This window comes from Melitaea cinxia, chromosome 11, assembly GCF_905220565.1.
Source record: "Melitaea cinxia chromosome 11, ilMelCinx1.1, whole genome shotgun sequence".
Lineage (NCBI taxonomy): Eukaryota > Metazoa > Arthropoda > Insecta > Lepidoptera > Nymphalidae > Melitaea > Melitaea cinxia.
Window position 1 is genome coordinate 589,029 of NC_059404.1, and position 19,034 is coordinate 608,062.

The window sequence follows — 19,034 nt, forward strand, 5'->3', positions numbered from 1 at the left end:
AAGCGTCGACATAAACGATAAAAAATCAGTTTTAAAAATTTCAGTATTTTAAAATGGCATAAAATAAATTGTAAGTCTCATAGAAAACGGATGTTTTCATATTTACTTATTGATATGTGCCTTAAATGTAAGAAAATTTTAAGCATTGTGACAATTCACTAAACTTTTTCATGACCTTTTATTCTGATATAAATCAGTCTGTGATGTAACACTTCAGAATAAAAGCCTCCTCTCTTTCTATCTGAGATTTTTTGTTTGGTAAGCTCCAAATCAAATCCAAAAGGCTGTTCTACTGACAATCGGTGGAAAATTTTGCTATGGAAGAGTAGCAATTCATATTACGTGCTTATGATAATTACTGGGATTGACTGCTTTACCTGTTTTTCGATTTACGGTATGAGGATCCAAACCCTTGTGATAAACCCAGACCAGAAACAAATATCAAATATTTGTACGAAAACATAACTGTTCCGAGTGGAAATTGAATCCAAGATAGTCTATGTTGAGGCCCACTCACTCCATTACATACTGTAGTCAAACCAGAATAGTTGGTTAACGTAGGATACAGGTATATAAGTGTTGTATAGTACATAGATTTAAGATAATTATTTTGTAATAAAACTTTTGAATTCATTTTTAAAAAATACGCATTAAGTTGTAACTCTGGAGTGTCTTGCCGATTCTGTTAAGCAGAATCTACATTCCGAATTTATGGTAGCTTCGCATAGTTAATTTTTTTTTCAAATTTATAACTAGGTCGGTAAACAAGCGTACGGCTCACCTGATGGTAAGCGATTACCGTAGCTTATAGAGTCTGCAACACCATCCTCATCGCAAGCGCGTTGCGACCCTATCCCCAACTCCCCCAGGAGCTCTGGTCACCTTACTCACCAACAGGAACAAACACTGATTGAAAGCAGTATTATCTAGCTATGATCTTCTGTAAGGTCGAGGTCTACCCCAGTCGGGCTGGTCTATATTTTGAGCAGGAAATTTCCTGCTGTTCCGTACCTAAGTTAAATTAAATATTAAGATTGCGTAATTATAAGGTGACGATTCTAAAGTGATTTTGAAGCCTTTTTGAGACTTGATTTTGATTTCAGAAAAAGAATGTTCAGTAAAAACTTAAAAGTTTCCGAAATGAAATGGTTGCTAATATCATAATCGTATTGATATTACTATCGCTCTATTATGCATACGTGAGTATCATTAAAATTTATTGAGAAACACGTTTGTTTTATCATATCTATGGGAAACGATAAAGTTAAAACAGAACTCAATTTTAAACAGCATTTTATCCAATCTCTAATATATAAAATTCTCGTGTCATGGTGTTTGTAGTTAAACTCCTCCGAAACGGCTGGACCGATTGTCATGAAATTTTGTGTGCATATTGGGTAGGTCTGAAAATCGAGCAACATCTATTTTTCACACCCCGAAGTTATAAGGGGGGGGGATTAAGGGGTTAATAACATGGCAAAACAACGTTTGCGGGATCAGCTAGTCTTAGATATATTCTTTGGTATTAATATTAGAAAGAAGAAATAATTGTATACGAACAAATTTTTCGCCTTTTAATGCTTTGAACCTCAGGAGTAGCGCATTAAATAAAAGTTCCTTCCAATCTGACGAGAATCTGAGAGAAAAGTGAACAATTTATTTAAAAATAAATTTTGTAAAATAAAAACTTTTACTTCTCATTTGATTTAGAGGGAATTTCTTTAATACCCAAACATTTTCCAGACAAACCACAATAGAGAATTTACAGCAACCGCATCAGCTATCCAGCAGATATGGTCGGGGACTTGCAGGCTTTCGTGCCGTCAAAGTGCTCACAGCGAATACAGTGGACTCAGTGGATTGACCCCGGAACAGACCCAGGCTGGCTGTCTGGCCGCTCAGAACAACTTGATTTCAGGATGCGTGTGCGAGTCCTGTCCTTGCAAACTCGTGGAAAATGTTCTCAGGTTAGTAGATATTGTATAATTTTGATTTACGTTGTTGTTGTTAGGTAACGAGATTAGTGAAAATTAGCTTAGGATCTTTGGCGAGACAAGCGGATTTATCATTTTGTTAAATAAATATTTACAATTGAAATGCTTAAAATAAATTAGCCAAATTTTCAACCAGCGACCTTTCAGTCTTACGTCATCTTAGTTTTAGAGTTTCACATTGACGCTTTATTTATCATTGTATATTTTAAATCTTCTCCTGTATGTATTTTCTTTCAGAACATGCAGCCCTGCCACTAACATTTACTCTCGATCGATTGAGTTCATTTCAGACTGCTATTACGATTTAATCAAAACAGTAAGTGTTGCTACGCTAAGTAGTAGTTATTTCCCATGTTAATAGCTTTTTAACTTACTTCAAAAATAGGAGGAGATTCTCAATTTTATTGTTTTTTTAGGTATGTTAAAACCTTAAAAAAACTTTTTGCTGGGTGTACTGATTTTCATGATCCTTTTTTTAAATCGAAAACTGTTTTTTGTTACATGTTGACATTTAAATTTTATTGAGACTTGATGAATATTTTTTGAGTTATGACTAATAATGCCTATTTTTTACTATTTTTTCGTTTACCTACGTTGTGTTACTAGTTGACGTAATTGAAGTCGGTTTTTTCTTTTGCGAGCAGACATAATTATAGTATAAAGTATTAATACTTACTACACATACTTCATTGTGTACTTTTAACGATGGAAATGTTTACCAATTTGAATTAAAGTAGTAAAAGGCAATGGATGTATTTACACTTTTGTCGATTCTGTGTCGGCGTTCTTTACTTGAGAAGTTGCATTGTGTTGTACAAAAACACTCTTTAATTAATTTATTAATAATAACATTGATAAGTTTTTTAAATGCCAGGTTTCTAAAAAACTTAATAAACCGCGATAAAATCCGAAAAAGTTGTTTCATTATAATGAGTAAAATTCACATTAGAAAACAATATGTATACGTATGTTTATGTGTTTAAATATTTTTCAGGTAATCGATTTGTATCATTATTTGGAACAAACGATGCGATCCGGTTCATCCGGTCAGAGAGAAACACAAGTATATCTGTTTTGTCTTACGTATTTTTAACATATAATATAACGTTCGATATAATATAATTTCGTGGTTAAAAATTCCTTTAATGGCTCCATCTTGACATGGACAAAAAAAAAACAGCTATTGGCTCCAGAAAATAAGTAGTAATAAACTAAAATATTTTGTTCTTGTTGAAATAAAAAATCATTAATTCTATTATAATAGAAATGAACGGTTATTATTTTTTAATTTGAAATACAAGATTATATTTCTTTATTATAATCATTTTTTTTTAATTTTCAGTTATACAGGATAGGTCAGATTGATTCAGGAGTGAATATAAACTTTTCAACAAAAAAAGAAGATACAGATAAGGAAAAAGGCACAAAAAGTCTTAATTCTAGATCCATCACGTTTAGGACAATATCTGAAACAAACGAGCTTAAGTACGAAGCGACAAGCTCTAAAAATACTAGCATAGCCCTAAACCTAGAAATATCAGAACCGGTAATAAATAAGACCGGTTCGAAGGATTCACTGGCTGTACAATTTGAAAATCATTATATTATTTAGTTATAATTGTTAGAATAGTTCTATAAGGTAAAACTAGATGGCGCTGCCCTGTGTTTAAACATGCTAACGTTTCGTTTTCTGAATTACATATAGTTTAAGAATATTTTTAATAAATTGCTATGCGTTTTCCGGGTATACGGTAGTTTTACTGGCCCTGGCTCTATCGACTGAGAAACAAAGGTCCATACGAGTCGGAACGCTTTTTGAAAAGTATATTGGTACACCTAAATATTACTTCTAATCGAGTAAAAAAAAAAAATAGTTCAGTGTTAGTTGACGAATTAAAAAGGTCGCCGTGATTGTGCAAAGTTTACAAATTAAGAAGTCGGTGCAGCAGTGGCGTCACCTGGTGGAGAAATTTGGAACTAACTGGAGGAGGCAAATTTACAATCTGGTGAAGTGGTAAAGTGCAACAAACTGTGAGTACGCTATAATTTGAATCTTATTAACAGTGATAAAATAACTTAGAAAATATATTATGAAAAGTGGACTTGTAAAATTTTAAAGTGTTAGTTAGGACTTAGAATAATTCGCGAAAAAACGACAAGACGAGGAATCTATGCCCGATTTTATTTTGACCGTGCTAAGTCCAAAACACTTAGAATAATTCGGCTTAAACTAGACTTAGAAATTTTTTGAATAAGTTGGACTTGTAAAAGTTTTTAATACATATATAAATTCAAACGAAAATGGAAGCCGACTTTAGACTAATGGACGATTTTATAAACCAAATGGAAAGAGGAAGAAACAATTTTAAAAAATCACCTAAAGATAGAATAACTGAAACATATATCAGTGCGAGATTGGAAAGCTTGGAAGGCACAATGCTTAAGTTCAATCAGAAGCACGAAGAGATTATATGTGCATACAAAAAGGAGAAATTAGACGAAAGTTATTATGTCAAAAATGATATATTTAATACTGGTTATGAAATTTACTTAACTTACAAGAGTGAGCTTAAGACAGTGTTAAACTCCATAGAGAAATCGTCGTCTATAAGCCGGGAACCTTCTACATCTCACGGAAATAAAGACTCTATTGTTCGATTACCGAAAATATCTATTCCAGTGTTTGGGGGTAGCTATGCAGAATGGACTTCATTTAAGGATCTCTTTACGTCGTTAGTACATAACAATGCTGCTTTAGATGATGTTCAGAGGTTACATTACTTAAAAACTCAAGTAAAAGGAGAAGCAGAACAATTAATAAAGCACATTCCAGTTACACGTGACAATTACCAGAAATGTTGGGAACTATTAAAAAATAGATATAGTAATAAGCGGTTTATGTCAAATTGTATTTTAAAGCGTTTGTTTGCTCAACGTACTATGTCTTTTGAATCGCCTAATGTTCTCAAGGATTTACTTGATACCACAACAGATTGTATACATGAATTGTCTAATTTAGGAATTCAGGTAGAGTCTTGGGACGTTATTATCATTTATATTGTTAGTATGAAATTGGACGATGAAACGAGGAAGCAGTGGGAATTGTACGTTAATAGCTTATCCGTAGAGTTACCTAAATTTAATGATTTTAAACAATTTTTAGAAGAACGTTTCCGTGCGCTAGAATTTGTAGAGTCTTCAAAAAATAAATTTAAGCCAGTAAAACAAACTACTTATCAGCCTAAATCTTTGCACGTCGCTTCCAAACCAATTTGTCCTCATTGCGCTGAAAATCATAAACTGTTTTCCTGTAGTAAGTTTGCCAAGCAGGATCTTGATAGCCGTCAGTCTATAGTTAAGACATTAGGTCTTTGTTATAATTGTTTGGGAACCAATCATACAGGTAAGATGTGTCGTGTACCAATAACGTGTCGTATATGTAGAAGGAAGCATCACACGCTTCTTCACGGTAGAGCCAGTTCGAAGACTGATGACTCAGAAGAGCCAAAACCGGAATCGTCTTTAAAGACGAATGAAGCCACTAACAATAATAATATTGTTAGTCATTTTGTGACAGATCGAATACAGAGCCAAACCTTATTAGCAACAGCTTTGATAAAAGCTGAGTCCAGCAACGGTTCGTCTCAGATATTGAGAGCGTTGTTAGACCAGGGATCGCAAGCGTCTTTTATTTCGGAAGCAGCTGTTCAATACTTATGTTTAAATAAAACAGCATCAAAGATTTGCATTTCAGGTTTAGGTGGCGGTCAGAGTGACTTAACCTCAAAATATGTGGTTATGGTAAACATGCAGTCCCTTCATGACCCCACGTTTACATTACAGGTAAAGGCTCATGTATTACGGAAGGTAACTTCAGTGTTGCCAGTGTAGTGTAGTAACATTTAGTTTATAAGACATGTATTTTCATTATATGTAGGCAGAATAAATCAGAACGTTGTCCGGAACACTTGTGCGCCTTTTACTGTATCTCCCCGTACCTCACACCTCATGGCGACCCTGCCATGCCGTGGCGGTTGCGAGTGTCGGGTGACCGACGCAAAACGCAAACGCGGCGGATTCCAGTGTGCCTCGGTGCAACTTTTAAAGAATTTATAATTTATAACGAGCAGTGAATAAAGTGAGACTTTCATTAAAACTATATCTAATTAATAAATAATATGGGGAAAAATTACTCGAAAAACGAAGATAAGGAAATATTAATAACGCAGAATGCCGCTGCAGGGAGTAACACTGGAGGAATTACAGAAATCGAAAGTAACATAAAAACGAGTAATATTTTAATCACCGTGGCCCTAATAATTTTTATTTGTACTATGGTTTACTTGGCATGGAAAAGCTGGAGAAATAAAGAAAGGAAATGGATAGAAAAAAGAATGCAGTCTGAATTTTTTACGAGAATTCGGCAGAGGTTTTCTGGCAGATTCAACCCTACAAACGCTGACGGAGGAGATACGGTATAGTGAAAAGTGAATAGTGAAAGTAAAAGTTAAAAAGTAATAATAATATAAATGAAAAGTGAAAATATGTGAAGTGAAAACCTTTCCCTCCCCTCTATTGTTAATTTCTGTGTATAGATTTCATACCATATTTACGTAAAATATGTAAGAACTATGTGTAATATTGACTGTAAGTTTAAAACTATATGGAAAAAGAATTAGAAATTATTTTAAATAAGTTAAGTGAAATTCAAATTGATTTAAGGAAATTAGGTCCCACTAGAAGATTACAATATACAGATAATGTGAATAAAAAAATTGTAAAAGCTGAAAAACTATTTCGTGAATATAAAGATATTATTAATATTTTTAACGAACAAAAATGTAAAGTTGAATTAAAAGATTATGTTTATGGAATATTAGAACGTATTGAATTAGTATATAATAAAATTTTAAGTTACAAAATTAATTGTGTGGATAGTATAATGGAAAAATCGGAAATAACAAAAATGGATAGGTTCGACTTAAAAACTGCTACTTCTTTAATTCCCGTAATGGATAATACGGAAGAAACTACTGAAAAAATTATTGACGGAATTGAAATGTATGATGAATATCTTGTAGATTTCACACAGAAAAAATTATTAATTTCATTTGTATTAAAAACCAGGTTAACTAAATGTGCTAAATTAAAATTAAAAAGCGAATATAGTGATGTAAAGAGCTTAATCCATGATATTAGAAATTCTTTATTAACAAAAAAATCAGCAAATGCGATACTTAGCCAATTAAATAACTTATCTCAAAATAATATGTCAATTCATGAGTATGGAGATAAATTATCTGAGTTATTTGTAGGCCTCACTATAGCACAGAGCAACGGAAACCCGAAGGCTTGTGAGATATTGAGACCTATTAATGAAAAATTAGCGATTAAAAGATTTGCAGATGGATTACGTAATAGGCGACTCAGCACAATTATATCAGCTCGAGACTACTCCGAGTTGAAGGATGCAGTCCGTGCTGCTGAAGACGAGGAGTTGGGACAACCTTCATCGTCTAACAATATATTCAACGCGCAAAGAAGAGGTAATCGAATCCCCTACTATAGGTCTTCCCAAAGAGGCAGAGGCGGACGAACCAATAAAACTAATTTTTACTCACATCGTGGACGGAACAACAATCTCAATAATACCCCTCGTACAGGTATGTATGTTAAAAATAATTATAATAATTCAGGATATTATTCTAACAAAAACCACTCGACCCCGACTCGAGGTCCCTGAGGTGTGAGGTACGGGGAGATACAGTAAAAGGCGCACAAGTGTTCCGGACAACGTTCTGATTTATTCTGCCTACATATAATGAAAATACATGTCTTATAAACTAAATGTTACTACACTACACCACCGGGGCAAAATAAAAAAATAAAAATTAATTACATAATTAAGTTTTTTTTTTTTTTGTATAAGTATATAATGTAAATATGAAAAGTTTTAATAAGTAAAAGTAATAGTAATAAAACAATTAGTATGTATCTAAATATAGTATACAATAATTTGAAATGATTTAGAAATAAACATTAATTATTTATCTTTTACAAAAAGTTTTGTTCTATTTTTATGAATAATTTCAATTTTATTATTTCTCAAAATTTTTACATTCGGTTCCTGCTCTTCAATAACTAAATACGGGCCATTATACAAGGTATCTAATTTTCCTCCTGTTTCATTTTTTACTAATAACATATCATTTGGTTTGTATTTTATTTTATTTACCTTTTTATCATATTTCTGTTTTCTTTTCTCTTTAGACTTTAACAAATTTTCTCTCGCATCCCTATTAGCTGTCTGTAACCTGTACTTTAATTCTAAACTGTAATTGTCTGGATTGTATAAAGGTTCAATGTCAGAAGAAATTCTACTAGGTATTTCACATGATTTTCCAAAAACTAACTCGTATGGTGCATATCTTGTACTTGAGTGAATTGTATTATTATATGTAAAACACCAAAATGGTAGCCATTGGCTCCATGTCTCTGGATGGTTATCACATTGTATGCGCAAAAATGAACCTAAATGTTTATGTGCATTTTCAAGAGAACCAATAGTTTGATGATGGTATGCAGTAGAACTTAGTTTTTCTATATTTAGTAACTTACAAACCTGTTCCATTGTATCCGATATAAATTCAGTTCCACGATCCGTAGTGATGACCTTTGGGATTCCGAACCTTAAAATGAAATTATTCACAAAATTCTTAGCTATACTTACCGTTTCCTTATTTCTAAGAGGATATGCCTCTACAAATTTACTTAATTCACATTGTATTGTTAATATATATTTATTATCTTCTAAATCTCTATCTAATGGACCTATTATGTCTAGAAAAACTTTTTCCAAAGCAGAACTAGCTGTGGTTGTAATAACTAGGGGTTCCTTAATATGCCTAGAATGTTTACTTTTTTGACATTTTTCACACTTTCTAACGTAACTCTTAACATCATTTTCTATTCCTGGCCAGTAGAATTTACGTTTTATGTTATTTACCATTCTGCGAATCCCAGCATGTCCGCTTGTGGGTAGCAGATGATAGTCGTTCATAATAAATTGTTTTTCCTCGTCACTATCTATTCTTTTTATACCTTTCAAAATACAAATCCTTGGACCGTTATATTTATTTTTACTTTTTATTTCTTCTATAAGACTCCTTATAAATAACGCGTTATCTTCTTTCTTTATAATGCATATTTCTCTAATTTCTAACTTTTCACATATTTTCCTCAATTTTTCCACAAAAACGTCTCGCGTATAATGTGCTTTAAAATCAAGGTTAACATATAATATATTTTTATTTTTATTAAATGCGAAACATTCAGATTCGACATCCATATATTTTTTCTCTTTCATTTTTCTTAGTTCTTTTCCTTGTATTAAACTTAACTCAACTGATCCACTCGGTATTCTAAGTATTTCCACAACACTTGGTTGATCAGGCCAATTGTTCGGGTCAATACTTGGAATATCGCTTATCATTCTATCATCTCCACTTTCATTCTTTCTTTCTGCCTCTTTTACTTTCTTAGCCTGTGCTCTTGTTGTTACTGCTAATAAACTTTTATTCATAGCTTTCAAATCTTGGGAAGTCATACTTATTCGCGATAAAGCGTCCGCTATTACATTTTCTTTACCTTTCACGTATACTACTTTAAAATCATACTCTTCTAGTGCTAACCGAAATTTTAAAAGTCTACTTGAAGGGTCTTTTAGTCCAAATAGGTATATAAGGGGTTTATGATCCGTCATAATAGTAAAAGTACGTCCAAATAAATATGGTCGAAAATATTTTACACTCCAAACTATGGCAAGTAGTTCTTTCTGTATAGTTGGGTAATTTAATTCAGCTTTATTCAAAGGTCTACTAGCATATGCTACAGCTCTCATGTTATTATTACAAAGTACTGCACCTATTGCTGTCCCTGAAGCATCAGTTTGTAATATAAATTCTTTTGAAAAATCAGGGTATTGTAGAATGGGTGGATTTATTAAAGCATTTTTCAAAATATTAAATGATATCTCACATTGTTCAGTCCACTCATATTTGACATTCCTCCTACAAAGTTTATTTAAACAATTAGTTAATTCAGCAAAATTTTTAATAAACTTTCTATAGTAATTACACATTGCCACAAAACGTCTCAACTCATCGACGTTCGTCGGTATTGGGTAATTTTGAATAGTCTTAATTTTGTCTTGGTCTGGTTGAATTCCTTTAGAGGATATCGTATGGCCTAAATATAATAGTTCTGTTTTTAAGAATTGACATTTACTCGGATTTAGTTTGAGATTGACTTTACGTAAGCGTTCGAAAATTTCTATTAAGTTTTTATTATGTGATTCTAAATTTCTTCCGAAGCAAACACAATCGTCTAAATAAATAAAACAATTTATATAGTTAAGACCTGACATAGCTACTGACATGACTCTAGAGAAAGCGCTGGGACTGATCTTTAGCCCCATAGGTAGACGTTTCATTTGAAACTGACCTGTACTAGTTGTAAATGATGTGATTGGTCTAGATTCGGGTTTTAATGAACATTGATAATATGATTGACTTAGGTCTAAATGAGAGAAATAAATTGCGCCTGATAACGAATCCAATATCTCTGTTATGTTTGGTAATGGAAATTTATCATCCTGTATTACTTCATTTAACTTTCGATAGTCTATAACTAATCTCCACTTTTTATTATTTTTGTCATCTGATTTTTTGGGTACTAACAATATCGGACTGGACCATTCACTTTGTGATGGTTCTATTATGTCATCAGCTAACATTTGTTTAATTTGTTTATCTACTTCAGGTTTTAAACTATGTGGTAATCTATATGGTTTTATATAAACTGGATTTACATTTCGTTTCAAATTAATTGATTGTTCACACAAGTTAGTAGTCGTAAGCTTATCACCGGGTAAATAAAATATGTCAGCATACTTTGAACAAATACTCTCTATACTGTTACGTTCACTTGTACCTAAGTGATCAAGTTTCAAAGATTGCAACAATGTTTTTGCACGTGTAGAGTTCGAAGTACACTTATCAAAAGAACAAACATTATACTCTTTTAATGGTAATAGCTGAGGTTGAAAAATTGGAATAATAATTTCTTTGTCACTAGTATTCATTAATCTAATAGGTATTATGTTATTTTTTGGTTTTACTATTAAACTAGCTAAAAATAAATTTTCTTGTAATTCTTCCTGTACAATCACACTATCTTCTTTCACATCTGAATTTAACTTTATATAATGAATAGTTTCGCATCGTGCTGGTATCGTTATATAGTCTGTACATAATTTAGGTGAAGTATATAATGGTATCTGGCTTTGTTTTTCATTTGTTAACATTAATATATTTTTCTCTAAATCGATAATCGAATAAAAATTGTTTAGAAAATCTAACCCAATTATTCCATCTGATTTACAAGGTAATTCCTCAAACAAATAAAATTTGTGTTCATAATTAGTTCCATCTAACGCCTGTAAAGTTAAATAAACATAACCCTCTGAATATGTCTTGCCACCTATACCGTTAATGACTATAGGGTCTTTATGTATCGGTGTATGTTTCGATAATATACTACTACGAATAGCCGATAAAGATGCACCGGTATCTAGTAACCACGAACATTTTTTACTATAGATATTTAAGAATATGTATTTTACATTGTTTTCGTAATTTAAAATATAATTTTTAGTCCCGAAAAAACTGTTTCGGTTCAGTAGTTTTTTCTTCTTCAAGTTGTACCGAACAAATATTTTGCTTACTACGGTTACCGCTACTATTGTAAATTCGACGGGGATGTAGTGTAGTAACATTTAGTTTATAAGACATGTATTTTCATTATATGTAGGCAGAATAAATCAGAACGTTGTCCGGAACACTTGTGCGCCTTTTACTGTATCTCCCCGTACCTCACACCTCATGGCGACCCTGCCATGCCGTGGCGGTTGCGAGTGTCGGGTGACCGACGCAAAACGCAAACGCGGCGGATTCCAGTGTGCCTCGGTGCAACTTTTAAAGAATTTATAATTTATAACGAGCAGTGAATAAAGTGAGACTTTCATTAAAACTATATCTAATTAATAAATAATATGGGGAAAAATTACTCGAAAAACGAAGATAAGGAAATATTAATAACGCAGAATGCCGCTGCAGGGAGTAACACTGGAGGAATTACAGAAATCGAAAGTAACATAAAAACGAGTAATATTTTAATCACCGTGGCCCTAATAATTTTTATTTGTACTATGGTTTACTTGGCATGGAAAAGCTGGAGAAATAAAGAAAGGAAATGGATAGAAAAAAGAATGCAGTCTGAATTTTTTACGAGAATTCGGCAGAGGTTTTCTGGCAGATTCAACCCTACAAACGCTGACGGAGGAGATACGGTATAGTGAAAAGTGAATAGTGAAAGTAAAAGTTAAAAAGTAATAATAATATAAATGAAAAGTGAAAATATGTGAAGTGAAAACCTTTCCCTCCCCTCTATTGTTAATTTCTGTGTATAGATTTCATACCATATTTACGTAAAATATGTAAGAACTATGTGTAATATTGACTGTAAGTTTAAAACTATATGGAAAAAGAATTAGAAATTATTTTAAATAAGTTAAGTGAAATTCAAATTGATTTAAGGAAATTAGGTCCCACTAGAAGATTACAATATACAGATAATGTGAATAAAAAAATTGTAAAAGCTGAAAAACTATTTCGTGAATATAAAGATATTATTAATATTTTTAACGAACAAAAATGTAAAGTTGAATTAAAAGATTATGTTTATGGAATATTAGAACGTATTGAATTAGTATATAATAAAATTTTAAGTTACAAAATTAATTGTGTGGATAGTATAATGGAAAAATCGGAAATAACAAAAATGGATAGGTTCGACTTAAAAACTGCTACTTCTTTAATTCCCGTAATGGATAATACGGAAGAAACTACTGAAAAAATTATTGACGGAATTGAAATGTATGATGAATATCTTGTAGATTTCACACAGAAAAAATTATTAATTTCATTTGTATTAAAAACCAGGTTAACTAAATGTGCTAAATTAAAATTAAAAAGCGAATATAGTGATGTAAAGAGCTTAATCCATGATATTAGAAATTCTTTATTAACAAAAAAATCAGCAAATGCGATACTTAGCCAATTAAATAACTTATCTCAAAATAATATGTCAATTCATGAGTATGGAGATAAATTATCTGAGTTATTTGTAGGCCTCACTATAGCACAGAGCAACGGAAACCCGAAGGCTTGTGAGATATTGAGACCTATTAATGAAAAATTAGCGATTAAAAGATTTGCAGATGGATTACGTAATAGGCGACTCAGCACAATTATATCAGCTCGAGACTACTCCGAGTTGAAGGATGCAGTCCGTGCTGCTGAAGACGAGGAGTTGGGACAACCTTCATCGTCTAACAATATATTCAACGCGCAAAGAAGAGGTAATCGAATCCCCTACTATAGGTCTTCCCAAAGAGGCAGAGGCGGACGAACCAATAAAACTAATTTTTACTCACATCGTGGACGGAACAACAATCTCAATAATACCCCTCGTACAGGTATGTATGTTAAAAATAATTATAATAATTCAGGATATTATTCTAACAAAAACCACTCGACCCCGACTCGAGGTCCCTGAGGTGTGAGGTACGGGGAGATACAGTAAAAGGCGCACAAGTGTTCCGGACAACGTTCTGATTTATTCTGCCTACATATAATGAAAATACATGTCTTATAAACTAAATGTTACTACACTACACCACCGGGGCAAAATAAAAAAATAAAAATTAATTACATAATTAAGTTTTTTTTTTTTTTGTATAAGTATATAATGTAAATATGAAAAGTTTTAATAAGTAAAAGTAATAGTAATAAAACAATTAGTATGTATCTAAATATAGTATACAATAATTTGAAATGATTTAGAAATAAACATTAATTATTTATCTTTTACAAAAAGTTTTGTTCTATTTTTATGAATAATTTCAATTTTATTATTTCTCAAAATTTTTACATTCGGTTCCTGCTCTTCAATAACTAAATACGGGCCATTATACAAGGTATCTAATTTTCCTCCTGTTTCATTTTTTACTAATAACATATCATTTGGTTTGTATTTTATTTTATTTACCTTTTTATCATATTTCTGTTTTCTTTTCTCTTTAGACTTTAACAAATTTTCTCTCGCATCCCTATTAGCTGTCTGTAACCTGTACTTTAATTCTAAACTGTAATTGTCTGGATTGTATAAAGGTTCAATGTCAGAAGAAATTCTACTAGGTATTTCACATGATTTTCCAAAAACTAACTCGTATGGTGCATATCTTGTACTTGAGTGAATTGTATTATTATATGTAAAACACCAAAATGGTAGCCATTGGCTCCATGTCTCTGGATGGTTATCACATTGTATGCGCAAAAATGAACCTAAATGTTTATGTGCATTTTCAAGAGAACCAATAGTTTGATGATGGTATGCAGTAGAACTTAGTTTTTCTATATTTAGTAACTTACAAACCTGTTCCATTGTATCCGATATAAATTCAGTTCCACGATCCGTAGTGATGACCTTTGGGATTCCGAACCTTAAAATGAAATTATTCACAAAATTCTTAGCTATACTTACCGTTTCCTTATTTCTAAGAGGATATGCCTCTACAAATTTACTTAATTCACATTGTATTGTTAATATATATTTATTATCTTCTAAATCTCTATCTAATGGACCTATTATGTCTAGAAAAACTTTTTCCAAAGCAGAACTAGCTGTGGTTGTAATAACTAGGGGTTCCTTAATATGCCTAGAATGTTTACTTTTTTGACATTTTTCACACTTTCTAACGTAACTCTTAACATCATTTTCTATTCCTGGCCAGTAGAATTTACGTTTTATGTTATTTACCATTCTGCGAATCCCAGCATGTCCGCTTGTGGGTAGCAGATGATAGTCGTTCATAATAAATTGTTTTTCCTCGTCACTATCTATTCTTTTTATACCTTTCAAAATACAAATCCTTGGACCGTTATATTTATTTTTACTTTTTATTTCTTCTATAAGACTCCTTATAAATAACGCGTTATCTTCTTTCTTTATAATGCATATTTCTCTAATTTCTAACTTTTCACATATTTTCCTCAATTTTTCCACAAAAACGTCTCGCGTATAATGTGCTTTAAAATCAAGGTTAACATATAATATATTTTTATTTTTATTAAATGCGAAACATTCAGATTCGACATCCATATATTTTTTCTCTTTCATTTTTCTTAGTTCTTTTCCTTGTATTAAACTTAACTCAACTGATCCACTCGGTATTCTAAGTATTTCCACAACACTTGGTTGATCAGGCCAATTGTTCGGGTCAATACTTGGAATATCGCTTATCATTCTATCATCTCCACTTTCATTCTTTCTTTCTGCCTCTTTTACTTTCTTAGCCTGTGCTCTTGTTGTTACTGCTAATAAACTTTTATTCATAGCTTTCAAATCTTGGGAAGTCATACTTATTCGCGATAAAGCGTCCGCTATTACATTTTCTTTACCTTTCACGTATACTACTTTAAAATCATACTCTTCTAGTGCTAACCGAAATTTTAAAAGTCTACTTGAAGGGTCTTTTAGTCCAAATAGGTATATAAGGGGTTTATGATCCGTCATAATAGTAAAAGTACGTCCAAATAAATATGGTCGAAAATATTTTACACTCCAAACTATGGCAAGTAGTTCTTTCTGTATAGTTGGGTAATTTAATTCAGCTTTATTCAAAGGTCTACTAGCATATGCTACAGCTCTCATGTTATTATTACAAAGTACTGCACCTATTGCTGTCCCTGAAGCATCAGTTTGTAATATAAATTCTTTTGAAAAATCAGGGTATTGTAGAATGGGTGGATTTATTAAAGCATTTTTCAAAATATTAAATGATATCTCACATTGTTCAGTCCACTCATATTTGACATTCCTCCTACAAAGTTTATTTAAACAATTAGTTAATTCAGCAAAATTTTTAATAAACTTTCTATAGTAATTACACATTGCCACAAAACGTCTCAACTCATCGACGTTCGTCGGTATTGGGTAATTTTGAATAGTCTTAATTTTGTCTTGGTCTGGTTGAATTCCTTTAGAGGATATCGTATGGCCTAAATATAATAGTTCTGTTTTTAAGAATTGACATTTACTCGGATTTAGTTTGAGATTGACTTTACGTAAGCGTTCGAAAATTTCTATTAAGTTTTTATTATGTGATTCTAAATTTCTTCCGAAGCAAACACAATCGTCTAAATAAATAAAACAATTTATATAGTTAAGACCTGACATAGCTACTGACATGACTCTAGAGAAAGCGCTGGGACTGATCTTTAGCCCCATAGGTAGACGTTTCATTTGAAACTGACCTGTACTAGTTGTAAATGATGTGATTGGTCTAGATTCGGGTTTTAATGAACATTGATAATATGATTGACTTAGGTCTAAATGAGAGAAATAAATTGCGCCTGATAACGAATCCAATATCTCTGTTATGTTTGGTAATGGAAATTTATCATCCTGTATTACTTCATTTAACTTTCGATAGTCTATAACTAATCTCCACTTTTTATTATTTTTGTCATCTGATTTTTTGGGTACTAACAATATCGGACTGGACCATTCACTTTGTGATGGTTCTATTATGTCATCAGCTAACATTTGTTTAATTTGTTTATCTACTTCAGGTTTTAAACTATGTGGTAATCTATATGGTTTTATATAAACTGGATTTACATTTCGTTTCAAATTAATTGATTGTTCACACAAGTTAGTAGTCGTAAGCTTATCACCGGGTAAATAAAATATGTCAGCATACTTTGAACAAATACTCTCTATACTGTTACGTTCACTTGTACCTAAGTGATCAAGTTTCAAAGATTGCAACAATGTTTTTGCACGTGTAGAGTTCGAAGTACACTTATCAAAAGAACAAACATTATACTCTTTTAATGGTAATAGCTGAGGTTGAAAAATTGGAATAATAATTTCTTTGTCACTAGTATTCATTAATCTAATAGGTATTATGTTATTTTTTGGTTTTACTATTAAACTAGCTAAAAATAAATTTTCGTATTTAGTTATTGAAGAGCAGGAACCGAATGTAAAAATTTTGAGAAATAATAAAATTGAAATTATTCATAAAAATAGAACAAAACTTTTTGTAAAAGATAAATAATTAATGTTTATTTCTAAATCATTTCAAATTATTGTATACTATATTTAGATACATACTAATTGTTTTATTACTATTACTTTTACTTATTAAAACTTTTCATATTTACATTATATACTTATACAAAAAAAAAAAAACTTAATTATGTAATTAATTTTTATTTTTTTATTTTGCCCCGGTGGTGTAGTGTAGTAACATTTAGTTTATAAGACATGTATTTTCATTATATGTAGGCAGAATAAATCAGAACGTTGTCCGGAACACTTGTGCGCCTTTTACTGTATCTCCCCGTACCTCACACCTCACCAGAGAGAAAATTTCACTTACCTAATTGGGAAGACATAGGTCGAATTAGGTTGGCAGATCCTCAATACAATTCACCTAATAGGATTGATATTTTATTAGGGGCCGAGGTATATTGTAAGATCCTGAAAAATGGGGTCCTAAAACACCCTACTGGTTCTATGATTGCGCAGGATACTTACCTTGGATGGGTATTGTCAGGATTAGTAAATGAAGGCAACATTAGTGACCCCAAATGCCATAATGTTATTGTGAATATGCATATTCAACTCGACGATCACGATCTCTTTAAACGTTTTTGGGAAATAGAATCAGAACCTAACTTGGAACGCGGAAAAGTCTTGACTCCTGAGGAGCAAGAATGCGAAAACCATTTTGCCGCTACTAAAAGTAGAGACGAAAATGGTCGCTATGTAGTCGAATTGCCTTTCCGACCCAAGACGAATGTTGAAAATATTTATGGAGATACAAGAACAATTGCAGTAAAGAGATTGTTTAGTCTGGAAAAGAGATTGTCAAAAAATTTAGAAGTAAAGAAGGATTATACAGAAGTATTAAAGGAATACATTACTCTTGGTCATATGGAAGAAATAATAGAAAAGGTAGAAGAAACGGGGGAAAAAGTATGGTTACCGCATCATGCAGTTTTGAGACCGGATAAAAGTACGACCAAAACTAGAGTTGTATTTAACGCTTCAGATCGAAGTGCCAATGGCGTGTCTTTAAATGACACTTTAATGGTCGGCCCGACTTTGCAGCCGGAATTGCGACATATCATAATGCGATGGCGGATGCATCCTATCTGTCTTACTGCTGATATCATAAAAATGTACAGACAGGTAAAGATAGCTAGAAAACATGTTGACTATCAGAGAATAGTTTGGCGTGAAGAGATTGACTCAGAAATTAAGGATTACAGATTGTTGAGGGTAACCTTTGGTACATCTTGCGCACCATACTTAGCTGTAAAGGCCATGCATCAACTTAGCATTGATGAAGGTCATAATTTTCCCTTAGCTGCTAATAGAGTCAGAACGGACTTCTACATGGATGATCTCATGACAGGTTGTCAAACTGAAATAGAAGCGATTAAAGTATACAAAGAAATGAATGAATTAATGAAGAAGGGAGGATTCAATTTACAGAAATGGTCTAGTAACAGAAAGTTGTGGCAAGAAGATAACGGAAAGGATATGGAGATCAGAGAAGACGATACTATAAAAATTTTGGGTCTTACTTGGAATCGTTTTACAGATGAATTTGAATACACAGTTAGGTTATCTTCTGAAATTGCACTTGAAACTAAACGAGAAATTATATCGGAAATCAGTCGTTTATATGATCCTCTTGGGTGGCTTGCTCCATGTATTGTTACCGCGAAGATATTTATTCAAAAAATGTGGTTAACGGGATTTGATTGGGACGACCGATTACCGGTTGCACTCGTAAATGAATGGGAACTCTATCGACAAGAATTAAGTAAGTTGGTAAATTTT

At 32.1% G+C, this 19,034-nt stretch overlaps 1 protein-coding gene and 1 long non-coding RNA gene across 2 annotated transcripts in view; one reads left to right on the forward strand and one right to left on the reverse strand.

Annotated features, from left to right (window-relative positions):
- Window positions 1-19,034, reverse strand: part of LOC123657956 — a 65,503-nt gene that overhangs the window by 9,522 nt on the left and 36,947 nt on the right. The window lies entirely within an intron of this gene.
- Window positions 2,210-3,538, forward strand: LOC123657540. Its single transcript, XR_006743720.1, has 3 exons — window positions 2,210-2,310; window positions 2,989-3,057; window positions 3,337-3,538. It is a non-coding gene; the product is annotated as an uncharacterized LOC123657540 (long non-coding RNA).